This window comes from Chroicocephalus ridibundus, chromosome 10, assembly GCF_963924245.1.
Source record: "Chroicocephalus ridibundus chromosome 10, bChrRid1.1, whole genome shotgun sequence".
Taxonomy (NCBI): Eukaryota; Metazoa; Chordata; class Aves; order Charadriiformes; family Laridae; genus Chroicocephalus; species Chroicocephalus ridibundus.
Window position 1 is genome coordinate 16,555,966 of NC_086293.1, and position 15,430 is coordinate 16,571,395.

A 15,430-nucleotide genomic window follows, 5' to 3' on the forward strand; every position below is an offset into this window, starting at 1 on the left:
CAACACGGAGAAGCAATCCTTTTTTGATTTTTATGTTGTACCTGCACAAAAGCCTCGTGGATGCTACAGTACCGCTTGTGTTAGAAGAAATTTGAAGGTTGTTGGATTGGCTGAGGGATGGATACATACACAAGCAAACAAGGGATGCGGGAAGGTGGGAAGTTGGAAGGGGACGAGTAAAATCCTATCGCGTCAAGGAAAGCTGGGGTGATGTTGGTGATGTTCTGTCTCCATGAGAAAGAACAGCTCTCCAGCACCTACCATAACTCTAACAAAAATCATGGGTAGATAGGTTTCGGAGGAGCTGGGAGCAGGAGACAGAAAACTCTAAATTGCCACAGCTTCAGAAATCTCCAGTTCTAGAAAGATTAACATGTCCTACAGAGAATGACAGTACTCAAACCAGATCTCCCTCCCTCCATGCAGCATATTTACAGCTATTATTTTGGTGCTGTAGGATTATGTGTCACTCACTGAAATCGGAGACTTCCAAAAGTCAATGGGATTTATGCAGCTGACTTCAGAAAGGGAGAGGATTTTGCCCTCCCTAAGAGCGGACTGTTCATTTTTGTAAATGGTTACTCAGGGAGAGTAGGATCACACACCCCGTGCTTGCAGGAGAAGCTTTTACTTGCACGTCTTTGTCAATTTAAAGTTGCAGAATGCAAATGCAGCTTTGGGGTACCTGGCTGTGAGCTCTGTGTGTCATGGAGATGTTAATCCCATTTCTGATGGCCTCTAAGAAACTGTGTGCCTGCTTGCAGCAACTTCCTACAGTGTAGTCACAGAGGTATTTCAGGAGGAGTCTTCCCTGTTCTTCTAAGGCATCGGATAGCAGGAATGCCTCTTACAGTGATCTTGCTCTAAATATCCTTGAGCTCACTGGTTTGCAATTCAAAACCAGTAGGTAATAAAACACCCCTAGAATGTAGTAGCTTTTTCTCCTCCCCACCAATAAATTCCTGAATTATTTTACACATGACATTTAATTAGATTTTCTTTTATTGTAACAAAAAAAAACGTTCAGCTGATGTGTTCATTTAAGCAAGATGTTGGCATAACTTTTTTTCCTACTCTGTTGTGCTGTATCTATCCATATTCCTCAGGAATTAGCTTCTCGATGCAGTTTGATTCGTGTGGTTGGCTGGTTGGATTTTATGACCTTCATTCTATTCCAGCAGTTTGGTGCCTGGGGGCACCAGAAGGTTTCCTGCTGAGATGGGTCCATGTGACATTCTGTCTGTTCCCTTCTTCCTTCTGTTATTGCCTTCTGCTCCCGTTTCTGTTTCTTCTTCCTTTGTAATGGCTGTTCAAGGAGGATGGGGAAATTGTTGGTCAGGACACGCTGGACCCTCAGTCCAGATTGCTGCAGTTCATTTTGTAGATTTGCTGTGTCCTGCTGAAAGAATGTGAGCAATATTTATGTTATTGTGTATTACAATAGCAGCCGGAGGCCCAAAGCAAGCACAAGGACCTTTGTGCTTGTCATCGTGCAGGCAGAAGTCCTACGCCATGAAACATCAAAATGCACAAGAGAAGCATTAAAATAGGGACTGTCCAGTCCCTGGGTGTTTCCCGCTTCTTAGGCAGTTGTATTTTGGGACTGGCTTTCTCTCTGCAAAGCTGGAAGAATAATTTCCTCTGTCCATGTTGGCTTTAAATCTTTGTCATATGTGAAGTTTTACTATTTCAGTGTTGAGCAATGATAATGAACCTTTCATCATAGTTTTCCTTTTATATTCCCTTCTTTCTCAGGCTGTGTGTTTCCATGCATTCACTTTCTTCTCACCTACCTCTTTTTTGTTGAAGCACAGGCTCACAACAAGTCCACCAATCCCAAACCAGCCATTATACCTTTTTTTTTTTTTTTTCCTCTTGAGGGGTCATCTCCACGTGTAGCAATGTCACCAAGCTCGTTAAAGACTGCTTGTTTAAAATCTGCTTTTAGATATCAAGATGGAAAACTAGCTGAAACATCTTTTGAAGCATGGTCAGAAACCTGTGCTTTACCTCCTTATGTTGTTTAGAGGAACTAAACTTAGAGCAGTGTGTCCTCTTTGCTTGGAAAGTCTTTGCCTTTTACGTTGATCCAGGCTGTGGGGCACTTTTCTTGAGCGTGGGTTAATGCACAGTAGGACTCGGGGCAGCCTGAAGTTCCAGAAGCCTGGAAAAGCTGACCAAAGAATGGTTTCGGCTCATGAGTTTTACCTCTACGAAAAGCTGCTTAGTGCTCAGCAGTGACTCAAGTAAGAAGTATTTTACACTGCGGAACTTCATGCCACGTGAGGAGAGAGCAAAAGTAACTTAAGAGTAGACTTCAGTCTTCGAGAGACTGTTCTAAGCAGGGTGAGACAGGAGATCATAGAAATTGGGCGCTAATTGGGTGCCACTCTAATTGGGTGCTAGTCAGCCTCTGCTGCACACTCTGCATCTTCAGTTGTCAAAAAGGCTCAGGAAGCGGAGCGTGTTCCCATCCCGAGGAACTGGATTGTAATGTAAAAAAAAAAAAAATCATCACTATCCTTAACACAGAAATTTCACAACTCTTATGTTAGTCCTTTTCTGTGTCATTATTTAAGGCCTTTACATCTCAAAGCTGTGTTGGGGTGACTATAATGAAATAGTAGCGGTGACTGAACACTTTATAGTTCATTTGGTAATTTGGAGATGTGTTGTCAGCTTAGCAAATACTGCTGACACATGGAGGGTAAAGCATTGTGTTCCGTTCCTGAAGATACCAGATTTGTGTTTTTAAAAAAAAAAAAGTGAGTTTGGGGATTAAACTGCTTTATCCACATTTTTTAACGTTGAAATGTATATATTGAATACTATGCTATAGAAACATCAATGAATGTCGTACTTAATCGTGTCTGATTTTTGGTTACAAGGACAAGGAAACAGAGCAGAAAGCTTTCCCCCGTTTTCATTGTCACCGGCTGTGAAACATCAGTAGTGGTGAGAGATGGCTAAAGGCACTGTAGCGCTTCCAGATATCAGGAGAGGGGCCCTGTACTGTCCTTTGTGACAAGGGACCCTCTTGCCCTGAGAGCCGGGCAAAGCCTACAAATAGCGTATAGTTGACCTGTATCTTTCTGGAGACCAGTGATGACAAGGAGTAATCAGAGTTCCTATTCCAAGCACATCCTCCTTCAAGACTCCACGGGTGAACATGAGCCATAATCGGTGGTTTCACCTGTAAAACAGCTCTGCTGAAGAGCAGATTCTTGGCTCTGTTTTTTTCTTAGTCCATGGGGTACAGTTCACTTGAGGTAAAGAACATCAGTCGTTGTTCTCTGCCAGCGGAGCCCTGCTCCTGGGAAAATCGGGTACACCTGCTTACCAGAAGAGCTTTGATGGATCTCTTCCATCAGTTAGAAACTACATGAAGAGCTGTGTTTTCCAAATCTAGTGCAGAAAGTGTATCGAAAACATTTGAAAAAGGCTACCTGGCAGTTAATGCTGGTAAATTTTATTTTAAAGCCCTTGATAAGGCCTCTGATTTTGCATTAGTTACAGATGTCATGAGGACAAAGCCAAATGTCAGCAGGCTCTTAGAATGTTGCAGTAAAGCCTTGGGTGCGTTCTGTTACAATAAGATGGATTTTTGTCTTTGTGGCAGTCTTGCACAAACCGGAAAGTCATTTGAATATGGTGTGATACTCCCATTAAAAAAAAAAAAGGGAAAAAAAAAGCATCTACATCAAACCTAATCAAATCAATCAATTTTCTATGTTGTCAGAGACATTTCAATGAAAAGTGTATAATTTCAAGTGTGGTATGTGCTCCTTTTCCATGCTTTGAGTAATTTTTTGTTACCTCACAAACATCTCACTTTTCCTGTGAGAACTGGGTGTTATGCAGACCTCATACGCACAAGCAGCTTCGACGCAAGAGGTGTCAGCACTTGGAAGTGGTTCCTTGCTCTCTGACTGAATCCAGTCACTTGGATTTTCAGGGGTCAAGTTCAGCCTTTCGTGTGCCCACATCCTCTACTGATGTCAATAACAATTGCACGGGAATATTGAAGAGTGCAACTGGTCCTGCTAAGTAGAGTAATTTGCCCTTTATGGATGTTGTTTTGCTCTTCTCTGTATTATTGTTGCTGAAACTGTGTGTTTATTTTTTTTTTGGACAAAAACATATCAAGAGACTGTTTGGCACAAAGCTAAGATGTAGTCTTGTACCCAGAACATACATGGTGGGCTCCAAGAAGTTGTAGAAGTACTAACCTGGGAGTAGAGTTGCAGGGTATGCCCCGTGTTAAGCAGGTAACCTACTTTGCACAAAGATAGGATTTAGAAATTGAGCTTCTCAAGGTCTTCCTGAGCTTATAAATCTCGTTTTGTCTCTGACAGATATGGTGATACAGAATGTGCTTCTGGAGATTTTGCAAGTTGTGATAATATTTACTTTTTTGTTAAGGTTTTGTAGAAAAATATCGTATTAGTGCCTGACAATTAGTATGGGTATACTTATTCCTTATATAGTAACGCTATAAAAAATGTCACTTTCAGGAGGTTATGAAAATTACTTCCTACCATATTGTTCCATGGTTGCTGTTTCATTTCAGATTGGACATAGGAAGAACACACGGCCACGGTTACCTAATGGTGCCGGAAGAGCACCATCCTCTTTCACCTTTCGCTGCATTGTTAATGGTAAAGAATGAATCATAGTTATCGCTTGGTACATTTTTTTTAATGCTGTATGGTGATTCGGATGTGCGTATCTGTAATTAATGAGAGGGAGTTGCATGGCTAATTCCCTGCGCAGTGCTGACATCCTGTCTGCAGCTTTGTCCCCGATCCTTTACTTACGTGTCTCAAACAGCCGGTTATTGCATTACATCCTTGTATTATATAAATAAAGCCTTGACCTTTGTCCTTTGCAATATTGGTTCAGAGCAGTTTTAATTCAATTTAGAAAAGAAGCCTGAGTGTTAAAACCATTTGAATCTCCTTAAACGTCGATGGGACTGTTCCTGCTCAAGAGAAAGCACTAAGGCTAAGAAATTGCCTTCTAGTTCTTTGTCATTGACAAATGAGTGCGTGTTTCTTCAGATTGAAACTATGCAGGAAGCTCTTTCTGGGCAGGGAGTGTGCGTACTCCTCTGCATTGCAAGGCATCGTGGGTCTACAGAAATCATTAGCAGTGCAGTATTTCGTTTATTATTTCATCAAACGATTCTGAAACAATAACCATCCTCAGGCAAGTTCCTTCCCCTGCTGCGGGCAAATGTCCAGTAGTTTTTTTATTTTTTTTCCCCCATCACCCTATTTTATGGCTTACTTAAGGCTTGTGTCTGTGAATCCTCCCTGCTAAAGCCAGGCTGGCCCTAGAAAAGTCGCAGCCCATTAAAACAAACCAGCTTATGGGTACATTGGTGTCAGCGGCTCAGGCCCTCTCCAGCACGAGTCTGAGCGCTTTTCTCTGTCACCATCCATGTGGTTGTGTTGGTTTTTTCCCAACGTGAGTGTGTTAGAAGTGGAGGTAAGCAGGGTGCTTATGTCTTTGAGCATCTAAACCAGGTTACTGCTGAGCTTCAGTTCCCCACTGATTGAAAGTGGGGATAAAGGCACTTAATTATCTTCTGTGGATATTGTGGAATAAATTCATTACAGATTTGGAGTATTGGAGCTAGACACAATCTGGCCTTTATTAAAATCACTGTGATTGTAATGCCATTAGTACCTCTGTGCAAATCCTAGAAAAAGTAATTATTTTTTTTTTATAATGATGGAGATACAGATCCTCTAATTATCCAGGACAACTCAAATTAGCACCACAAATAACTGCTAAAAGTTGAGACTGCATGATGTGAAACATAATTGATTTTGAATATGTTAGGGCACAACTGCTGTTAAGTGATGTAGAATGTTATTTTCTCCTGTTGGATGTTTAACAGTGCTTTGAAGAAACAGAGATGTGATTTATACCATTGCTAGAGATTTTTGGGAGCAGAAGCCCGAGATAAACAAGGAAAGGAAAACAAACTCACAGCTTGCTTGAATTTTTCACTCATTGCCACTTCCACCTTGTCGTGTTTAATTAGAAGTGGCTTTATATCAATCTTATATTATTTGCAGACTTTAAACTATGTGCAGTTACAAAATCAGAATTAAGAAATAATATTTTTTTTTATTCCTCATTTCAGATTTGTCCCATTAGTAGAGGAAAAAAAGGATTCCTAGCAAACCTCCATGGGTTTCCTTTGGGAGAAGTAAAATAAACCTTGATCACTGATAAGCTGATTTATTCCCTTTAGATCCTCCCCCCCATTACTTTTGGTACAATTACGTGTAAGCAGCGATTGCATGAAGCTGCCTGGATTCCATGTAAATGATACGTCTTTGGCATACAGGAGTTTTTGTAAATCGTTTAAAGCACGGCATTCTTCCATGCTTGGCAGAAGAAGGATACAGAGAGCTTTTGTACCTCAGTTGCATCAAATTGAATATTTCCTTAATCGCCCTGGAGAAGAATGCACTTGATTGCATTCTGTGAGTTCTGCTGTTATTGTTCTTGGGTAGAGCCGGTGGGTAACGGATGGCCTGGCTCCGCACCACCCCTACCCCGGCCACCCCCTCCATCCACCAGCTCTTCTCCCTTGGGCAGGACCTGCTCCACCGCGTAGTAATTGCGCAATAGTCAAAAGAAAAGAATGTGAGGGAATAGCCATTAATAACAGAGCTGGCAACCCCCTGAGAGGAGAGCTATTTTCACATGAAAATCCTCTGCAGAGAAGTAATGAAGCCTTACTTCATTTGGTGTCTTATCAGGTAATTGCACAGAAGGTGATTTCCAGGTAAGGATTTTTTTTTATTCCTGAACGTAGGGTGAATACCCACTACTTATAAACAGACAAGAAGCCCTGCACGCTGCCCAATCTATCAAAGAATTAACACCCAGTGCAGAAGTTTAATGTATTTTTCCCTAATAAGATGGTTCTAAAAAGACAAAACTCCTATACGAGAGATTATTAAACCTCCGGAAGAGAATAGAGAAGCTGATGAAAGCTTGGGTCTGTTTTTGCACATGGCTGCACAGTGGTGTATTTAATTTTGAAGAAAATGAAACAAATCTGAACCTTTCCCTCCCCTTTTTCATTTGCAGAAAATAGTAAACGTAAGGCCATAACTAAAAAAGGAAGTAGATTGGGCTGTCATCAGTTTAGACATTTTCCTGGGAAATACTGTGAAAAATATTAATGGGGAAAAACCGCTTTATGTTCGGTTTTCACTCATAAACTCCAAGTTTAAAGTAGTCGCTTGAATTAATCTAGGCTCAATCCTCTGCCAGGAGCGGTGGAAAGGAGTCCTGTTCTGCCGGTGTCTTAAATTCGCACAGTCAGACTGAGCACCAGAGAGCTCAGAGGAACTGCACTCCTTGGCCTCGGTTTATGAACTAATTACCGATTTGACAAACGTAACTTTTTTGGTGGAGGACTCATTCTGAAAGTGTGTTTGCTGGCAGTCTTAAAAAAAAAAAGAGTTAAATTGCTGCTGATGCCTCCACTCTGAAGAAGGAGCAGTGGTGCCTCTGTGGTGAGCTGTGCATGGTGCTCTGGTGCACGGTGCTCGGCGCGGGAGGGATGAGCCTCTCCCAGCCGGCAGAGGAGGTGATGCTATCAGGAATGAGCAAGAACTGCTCGTCCTTGTGCTTGGACCGGCTACTAGAAAGCGACGCGTGACATCCTGAGCCAACAGGATGAACACATCTAATTCCTACTGAGCTCTACAAGCATGTGGGGGGACAGCGTTTTGCCCTTCCTATTTTTCGTTGAATCGGTGTGTTAGAGGCTTGATTTTTGACATGGTCAGCAAAATCTCTGAACATATATGTCTGCACCAACAGGTGCAAACATTTGCGTTACTGTCTCCCTCTGGACGCGAGGCAGTCCAGGCTGGGAGCTGTACAGCCGCGTTTTATACGCTGAGGCAGCTTAATTCAGGATCAGTGACGTGAAAAAAGGGGACTTCTCAGCTGCAAGCAGCTCACATCTGGTGGGACCCGAGTGAGCCCATGGCTGCCTGTGCCCATATGGGTAGACATATCAAATGTAAACATGAATCCAGCTAATTTTCACACGTTTGTTACAGCTTCCCCTGCCTGCACCGAGGCCTCCCACAGCCCTCCTTCTTCTTGATCGTGCTGGGAAAGCCTGGATTTATGACGACGCAGGCTGTTCCTTGGCCTCGCACTGTGGTGCCAGAAGTGGGGCAGTAGCTTCGTTGCAGCATCAAGCAGAGAGGCAAGCCAGGCTGGGAGGAGATTCGGTCTAATCAGCTCATGTCGTTGTCTTAATTTATCAGCCACTGCCGCAGAGAACAGGGAGCAAGACTGATGGAAGGGGAAGGCTCTCTTAAAGAAACACCCAGGAGGTCATAAAACGTCTTTTAAATTGGGAGGAGGGGTTTACTTGTAAATCAGAGCTTTCCTGCTCACAGAGTGTCCCCTGGCATGGCTTTCCAGATGAGCACATCCCTAAATAGAGTAGCCGGGATGGGGAAATGATTTGTCGCCCGGGTTTGATGCTTGCACTTTTAACCAGAACCGAGGAAGAGGGAAATATCAATGATTTCTCACATGTGTACTAAGTGCACATGTTCTGAGTATTTATATTTTGTTTCCTGAGTGTATATGGGGTCCATTTAAAGCGGCAGCACAGTGCTCCGCTAGTGTAGCGTGCAGGTGGTCAAACTTCAGCAGGGGAAAGCAAGGTGGGGAAAAGATACTTCGCTTTCTGCTTGCATCCATAAGTCCTGCCGAGGTTTCGGGTGCCCGTGCCAGGGTGCAGCGGTGGGCCAGGGCGGTGGCCACCATGGTGGCTGGGACCAGGCTCTCCTTCCTGTGCGCAGGCGGGCCGGGACAATGGCCTCGACCCGGCCGGTGAATCACTGCTCGGACTCGCCCTGCAATCAGCCGCACGGCGCTCGGGAAACGAGCCACCTGCCCCGCTTCCTCTCATTTAATCGGTTTATTTTTAAGTGGAAAAGGCTCTGAGCTTTGTTCCTTTTTCTCAGGGACTTTGTGTCCTTTAGAGATCCCTGAAGGCTGCGGCGCAGCACGAGCAGCCCCAGGGACCCTCCTTTGGGGACCACGTCCTGGTATCTTCACTCAGTGCCGGTTGCTAAAGCCGAGGCCATTCATGAGTCACACATGGACCACTGGGCAGCGTGGTAGAAACTCCTGACATTGTCTGAGCCTTCTTCTAACACATTGCCAAGGAGAGCAGTGGAAACTGCTACTGAACAAAAAAACCAGGTCCTGGCTCTCCGCTGAGCCCGTGTGGTCCACACCTGCATCTAGTGATTGATAACAGCAAGGCTCTTGGGCTGGGAGGCAGCGCAGTTGCAGTTAGTTTGATCTGGGCCTTTGCTGACGTTTACAGCGATACATAATGTCTCACTGTCCATTTGTGACCATGCACTCTGACGTTTCTTACACAAAAGGTACAGCAAAAGGAAAATGTGAATCTAAGGTCCATCTCTGGACCAGTGTCACTCCCTCCATGGGGTCACTCCTCTCTTGAGTAGGATTTGAGATGCTCCCAGCCTGTGAACCAGCACAAAACAGACCATCCCAAATAAGGCAAATCCAAGATTTCCAAGAGTCTTCCTCTGTAAATCAGCTCTGGAAATATCAAGGTGGTCTAATGTAATAGATGTTTCTTTTCTACATTTTGAAGAAATGTGTTTGCACTTTTCTATTCAGGCATTACCATTTCTCCATCCCATACCTTGTTGCTCTGTGTGAAAATAACTGATCTAAGTCCTGGCTGGGTGCGGTGGGTCCAGTGCTGTAGCCAAGTGAGATGTTCCTGTGAGGTGATGCTGTTTCTGGGACCTGAACTGGTTTGCCTCTGTGGCGCAGCGTCACACTGGGTGATGTGTTAGTTTCCTCATGTGTCTGGCTTGGGGATCTCCAGCTCACCTCTGCATTACATGCTGTAGGCATGCCTGTATTTGCAAAACATCAGCAGTAATTAATGATTAAGTAGAAAACAAAGGAATGCGTGTAAGATCCTTTCTTAGAGCAATTCAAGGTCTATCCATGCTTACAAACCCTTCCTTTTATTCTACTCTGACATATATATATATATATATATATATATATACACTAATTCACTCTAGCACCAGTTAATCCAGATGTTTCAACCTGCTCACCCATCCTCTTTTTTCAGGTTAGAATAGTTTCTGGGAGTTGGTTCTTTATCTCTCACTGAACTTCTTCCAAACCAGTGGTTCTCTCACAGCGAGGAATGTCAAGTGCTCTGCAGAAGTTAGTTTTAGTCAACAAGAGAGAACAAATAGCACACCGCCACGTGTCAGAACAAAACCCGTTTTTGCAGCATTAGGCTGGATTTTAACTATAGCTCCAGTTAAAGGATGTGTATATTATACCTCTTCCTGTGGGTAGGGCTGGGGGGAGTGGCACGTGGACTCTCCCAAAGCCGTATTTCCCATTGGGTTCTGCTGGAAAAGGTGCACACCACCTCTGCAAGGCTGTGTGTGTATACAATTGGAGAGAACGATGTTGTCTGTATGTCCCTTGGTTTTGCCCGGTTACAACTGTTTGCAAAGCAGAAGTAAAGACAGAGTGGACTGAATCTAAAATGTCAAGTCTTATTGCTTCTGTGGTATTTCATCCAGATTTACCCAGCTGCTGTGACTAAAATCTTGGTGGGTTTTTTTGGCATTTAATTCCTTTCGCAAGGTCTGAAGTTTTAGCTGATGAACAAGCCAGAGGTCTGTAGACGCCCGTCTAAACTCAACAGAACTTAGTCTGTACTTCTGATCTTTCCTCACTCTATTTTTAAATATCCTCGTTAAATCCTTACTTCAACCTTTGTTCAGGAAGTATCTAACAATATTAATGCAAACCATGTAAACAAGGCATCATTACACAAGGCCAATCTATGACACCATTTGTTGATATTTCCAGCTATGATAGTTTTGTTCTCCTTTTTTGAATACCTTTTTTTGGACTGTCCCCTTTCTTTCTTTTCCAATGTTTGTTTTTTCCCAGTTGACAAACGTTGGGTTTTATTCTGTTTCTTACAAAACAGGAACCAGCCTGGCTTTTCTCATTAACTTCCTTATTATCATAAGCACCGCTACCTGTTGCATTCATCATGTCAGCAGCAGGGTGCTGGGAGCTGTGTGTGTTGGCTAACCATCATTCCCTCCTAGGGCCAGATGGCAGGACGGAAAAACATTGCAAGTTCATGCTTTCAGGGCACGGGGTTTTTTCCTTAACCGTTTCGTAGGAGCGCAATAAAAAAATAACGGAAAAACCATCTCTTAAGTGGAACTCTTAAGTAGCTGGAGTCTGGAGAAGACTGACCTCTTGCTCATCTTACATGTGGAAGCCAAGCAGCTGTGCAACCATGCAGGACTGGAAGTGTTTTTCTTCTTGCTGGTAAGACTGGCTAGAGTCAAATCAAAAGGAGAGTTTTTCTCTCTAAGTCATGCATTTTGGTGCTCCATTGCAGGTTCTCCAGAAGAACACGGCACACTGCAGTATACAGTAACCAGAAAAGTACCTTGAGGTTTTAAAACTGGATGAGCGGTTTGTGATGGTTACTGAGTGATGAATGATACAAACTGCACTGAAAAACTATACAAATGCGTTATTTCAGCTAGCACAGCAAAACAGTTTAGACATAAATTAAAATAACTGCAGTCTTGAGGTCCTTGTCGGTTATTTACAAGCCTCTTGAAATATTTCCTTATCTGCCTTTCTCGTAAGAAATTAGGCAATTACAATATATAAGCCAGAAGCTGAAGAACATCAAATAGTGAATCATTACGGCATCGTTACACGGGAAGTAGTAATATGTGGAAGGCCAACAGAAAACTCGCAGGTTTTCCAGCTTCAGGAAATCTATTTTAAATGGAATTGAAGTAAACTCCTGAAGTTTAATGTAATTATGTGGAAAAGGCAGTTGCACAATGAAGAGGTATTTGCAGCCCGAAATTCAACTATTCAGGATATTTCCAAACAGGAAAAAAATAATTACCGTGTCATTGAACTAGTCACAAAACTTTGTATAGGGGAAACTTTCATTGGAAAGAGAAATGTTATCTGGAAGTCTGCTGACTCAGAAGCTTCCGAAAGATGGGGGAAATGAGGCAATGTTTCATTTAGATATTTTTTGGTAGCATCAATATATATGAATTCCTTATTAATTTTAACTTTAATTGCATAGTACATGCATGCTCAATATTTTATTTATTTATATTATAGCACAAAAATATATTGCTGCGTGTAACGACTGCATCACAAGACAGTATTTTGGGACCAGCATAGCTGGGGCTTGGGGGTTTTTTCCCCTTATGATATGGACTTTTTTTTTTTATTTTATTATGAATCAACACAAGAACACATTTCAAGATACTTAACGTGGGTTTTGGTTTTTTTTTTCAGTGTGAAAAATTCAAGCTTTGTTAAAAAAGCGTTACATTCCTTGCGAACCCAATCAGACATTTGAAATGCGTTCAGCTCCCCTGAACATCAAAAGGGGTGATCAGCAAGTCTCAGGCTTGGACCTGATTTGACAATTTTAAGGTAATGGGGTTTTTTTGATATTGCCTACACAAACCTGGTAAGGTCTGCAGAGCGTTGCTGGAAAGGCATAGACATCCAACAAACGCAGGTGAAATGAGCCACTGGTCTTCAGGAAAACTGTTGATGCGCTGTTCTGCTTGTGCTCTGTAAAAGATGGAATTGGGGAAACTGATACCCACGCTTGCCAAAAATTGCAGTCTGATCACAACAGGCAGGACTGATGGCTTTGATTGCTGAATGCTTCACACAGTCCTCTCCTCTGGCTGCACTGCTATTAATCAGAGCAATGGGCCGTCGTACCTGGGAAATTTTCTGTCGTTTAAAAAAAAAATAAAAAAGAATTGTCCAGTCTGCTTTTTAGTTCAAGTATTTCTTCTTTTTAATAAATTGTGTCAAAGCGGGGCAAATTGAGTGGAAAAGACACTATTTGAACTGCCTCAGGTTTACTCAAACCTAGTGACTCTTTTAAGGACACCTCTGTATCACATGCTGAGTATTGGTAAGTCCTAAGAACGGGATTATCTTCGAGCACGTATCTGAGTACCATCCTGAAAAATGAGACTTGAGAACCTAATACCTTTTCCAGACCTTAAATGTGCTGTAAGGCAATGAATGACTAAATTTTCATTTTTGAAGGATGAGAATACTCTAAGGCAGTCATCATAGTTCAACAGATGTCATTCTTGATTCGGGTAATGACAGGGATGAGAACTCAAAATTTGGGGTAAATGGAGTACCGGGTCACCAGGTCTACATGAAATACAACTGAAAACTGTTCAGGTAATAATAACAGCTGGCAATGGGAGGCATCGTGCCATTGCTGACAAAAGGAGAAGCTGTAGCAAATTGAGTCATCATGAAAAGGCGAGCCTTGGTCTTACTCTGAAAGAAATTACTATAATCCATTTCAGAATATTCAGCTTGGATTCAGAGCAAAACATATCACTTTAAATATTGATGTTAAAATGTTCACATCCATATTTAGAAGCGCCTTTTTTAGGGACTCACACCACTTAAAAAAAAAAGAAAAAAGTCAAGGGGACCTCTCACCATCCTATCGAGAGGTGAAGGCAATAGAGATGCTGAGTGAGAGGACCAGTAGCTCTTTTTCCAGTTTAGAAATCTCACACAGCTGCTCAGAGTAGTAGTAGTTATCTCCTTTGTTGCGTTGTGCCTCGCTTGGAATCCTTTTCTCTCGATAGATCCATTGGCTTCACAGTGTCTGTTGTACGGAAAGGGCTAAGTCATGAATTTCAGTGGACAATACTAATTTGCACACTTCTAAGGGCCCAGGAGGGATGGAGGATCCATTATGCAAGGTGCTGTATAAACACGTAGCCAGTACTTACACTCTGAGTAAATAAAACAGTAACGGAAAAGTTCAGTGACACACAATGACCCTGTAAGAAGCAGCAGCGGTCTGGACTCGGCCCAGCTGCTCTGACTTCTAGTCCGTTGCCTTTTCCACTGGATATTGCCATACTGACATCTTGGATCGTGCAAAAAGTATCGGGTGATATATGCCAAATGGGGGAAGTTTATCACGGTTATCTCTATGAATTCTGGCATCAGAAGGAATTGAAAAACAGACATCAAATTATGGATGCGTAGCTGTATCCTGAACGTATCTTTTTAATGCAGTAATGTATAACTGCTTGATTACTGACAATGAAATCCTCGTGCTGCTACTTATCTCCACCTGTCTCAAAATACATTGAGATCAGGCTCTAGATTTATTTCTTGCTCTCGGTCTCAGGTGTAGCAATTAAAGAAATGCTCTGTATTGCTGAGAGCACCAGATGTGTGCAGTGGAGCATCCTATACTGACAAACATTTTGTGTTTAATAGTTCCTTTGGGTACACATTGGCGTCTGGTTTTATTTTTCTGTTTATACTTTATTTTTCTGTTTTATGGACCTGTTTCCTTGATGGGGTTTTTCAGTTTCTTGCCTCAGAGGATGGTTTGGGGCAGCATGGATTGTGGCACAGCAGCATTAAGAGCTATCTCCTGTTTCTGTTTTCAGGTTTTAAGGTCGTTCTAAGTTCTTCGTTTGAATCCTCCCATATGAAATGAGAGCAATGCAAAATGCCAACTGATTCTGCAGCCTGTGTTGTGGATCATACTGCTGTCGTCCTGGACCTTCCTGAGATGGTCTTGATGTCTCTCTTCTCTTCTGGACCTGGAACCAGACTTAATAAATATGTGTCAAGATCCCTTCGGCAGCAAGATCAAGGAGGTTTTTCAGTCACAGCAGTCGCAAACCTTCCTTCACCCACACCCTGGAGGTGGTGGGCAGCTAGAAGGTGGCAGGTGATTTTTCTCTCAGGGTTATGTTTGCAGATTTTCTCCTCCAATCTAACTTTCAGATGGTCCTTCACTGCCAAGCTGAACAAGGTGCTGGGTTGCAAATCTCAATGTGAGTCAAATGACGAAAGGCTGGAGTGCAGCAGCAGCATATTCTAATGATTTAGAGAAATCTGATCTATTTTTCTCTGGGATATTTTGTACCACGTTGGGAGTGTCATGCTGGATACCACTAGCTGAGAAGAGAGAATAGCCACAAACTATGTTTATTCTTGTAAGTAGAGTATAAAATCTTTCCTGACCTCTGCAAGTGATTATCTTGCTTCCTAAAGGGTGGAATTTGACTGCTTTGGCTCTGGCACGAGCATTTTTAAATGTTGTTCAGTGTGGTGGATGCTATTTCTTCTAAATAATACAGGCAGTGAAAAAACAGATCTTCATCTGCTTATCGTTTATACGGAGTGTCAGGTGTATCATGATAACATGACTATAGAATTTTAATACAGGAGCTCCCGATCTTGCAAAACCCCCATTTATTTATTTTTTCAAACAACT

At 42.5% G+C, this 15,430-nt stretch overlaps 1 long non-coding RNA gene across 1 annotated transcript in view; it reads left to right on the forward strand.

Moving 5' to 3' along the window:
- Positions 1–15,090, forward strand: part of LOC134521476 (uncharacterized) — a 44,070-nt gene extending 28,980 nt beyond the window's left edge. Inside the window, exons 2-3 of the long non-coding RNA XR_010072773.1 lie at positions 12,430–12,570; positions 14,595–15,090. This is a non-coding gene — a long non-coding RNA (uncharacterized LOC134521476). The remainder of the gene's footprint in view (positions 1–12,429; positions 12,571–14,594) is intronic.
- The last annotated feature ends 340 nt before the right edge of the window (positions 15,091–15,430 follow it).